Source organism: Buceros rhinoceros, unplaced genomic scaffold (assembly GCF_000710305.1).
Source record: "Buceros rhinoceros silvestris isolate BGI_N320 unplaced genomic scaffold, ASM71030v1 scaffold20038, whole genome shotgun sequence".
Lineage (NCBI taxonomy): Eukaryota > Metazoa > Chordata > Aves > Bucerotiformes > Bucerotidae > Buceros > Buceros rhinoceros.
In genome coordinates this window covers 3,554-4,927 of record NW_010428872.1, presented here as the reverse complement: position 1 = coordinate 4,927, position 1,374 = coordinate 3,554, and the positions used below count along the sequence as shown (strand labels likewise).

The 1,374-nt window shown below is 43.4% G+C and overlaps 1 protein-coding gene across 1 annotated transcript in view; it reads left to right on the top strand.

Moving 5' to 3' along the window:
- The window catches only part of LOC104498996 (WASH complex subunit FAM21-like), a 36,551-nt gene that overhangs the window by 34,042 nt on the left and 1,135 nt on the right, over positions 1-1,374 (top strand). The window lies entirely within an intron of this gene.

Here is a 1,374-nt window from a genome sequence, read left to right as displayed (position 1 = left end):
GTAGGGAAGATGCCTGAAGGTGAGGATGTCCTGCTGGTAGTCAAGTAGTAGAACTGGCACTTGCCTACGCTTCAGGTTAAGGGTTGGCTTAAGTGATCATGGTAGCATTGTATCAGGACTGTATATTGATGTCTTGGGAGATTCCTTCTGCCGCAGACATTAAGTGGATGCAGTTTGTAGGGAACAGAGGCTGCAGGTTGCTTTCCTTTATCTTACTACAGCTTCTAGTCACTATCTTACTACATTTGTGTTTGGCTTGTGGTGACAGTATTAGAAAAACTTTCTCAGGTCTGTATCCTCCTAGCCTCCTCAATGACCTTATGGCTGATGACACGAACATCTTGATGTGACCTCTGCCTGTTCGAAAAACGGTGACAGAACTTTCTTCTGCATTGACAAATACTGTGATCCATGGTCAAAACTTTCCTATTGAGCCTTGTTATAAAATGGGAGTGATACCTCTACTGCTTACGGCACCCAGTGCATTTCGTCTCTGCTGTGAAGCTAATCCATGTGATAGCTTTGTGCTTTGGAGTGATGCCAGTAGGGGATTACCCTGTTTTACTGCCTTTCTAAACTGCTTTTGTGCTGAAATGCTGTCCTGGATTATTCCTTTGTAATCCCTGTGATCAGCACAATAGCAGACACGTGCTTTGGAGTGATGCCAGTAGGGGATTACCCTGTTTTACTGCCTTTCTAAACTGCTTTTGTGCTGAAATGCTGTCCTGGATTATTCCTTTGTAATCCCTGTGATCAGCACAATAGCAGACACGTGCTGGAGTGGAAGAAGTAGCGAGAAGAGAAAGGCAGGCGCGTTGTGGTAGGCTACTTTGTGCTTGGCCTTTGCTCAATGTTGGGATACGTGTTGAAGGCCGAAATGCTAGTTTTTGTAATCTGCACCAGTAGTATGTGCTGCTACTTACACTGACCTTGTGAATCACTAGGGATCCATTTACCTCAGTCTTGTATAATTTTTTTTCTATCCCCTCACAATGCAACTGCATTGATCTGAGTATTCTAAATATAAAACCTTAGTGTATAGATAGACTGTTGCGTGTGCCTAGGAAACCTCAAGGCAACACTTCATCATGTGTGTGGTAGCAGCTCCATCTCTTCCCATGAGCACAGGTCCTAAACATGAGCAGCACTAGCCACAGCAAGAACTGCAAGTCTGTGAGCTCTGATGTTGGCGCAGCATATTTGGGTTGGAGGGCTTAATTTCCAACCTGTTGCTATACTTCAGGAGAGAACTCTTAATAGCAATATGATATTTTTCCACTTTGTGGTCCTAATTATTTGTAACAAATGCTTGTATTGAGGAGGGTGGTGGGAGATCTTAATTCAGGACTGTATAAAGACTTTTTGAATATTCAG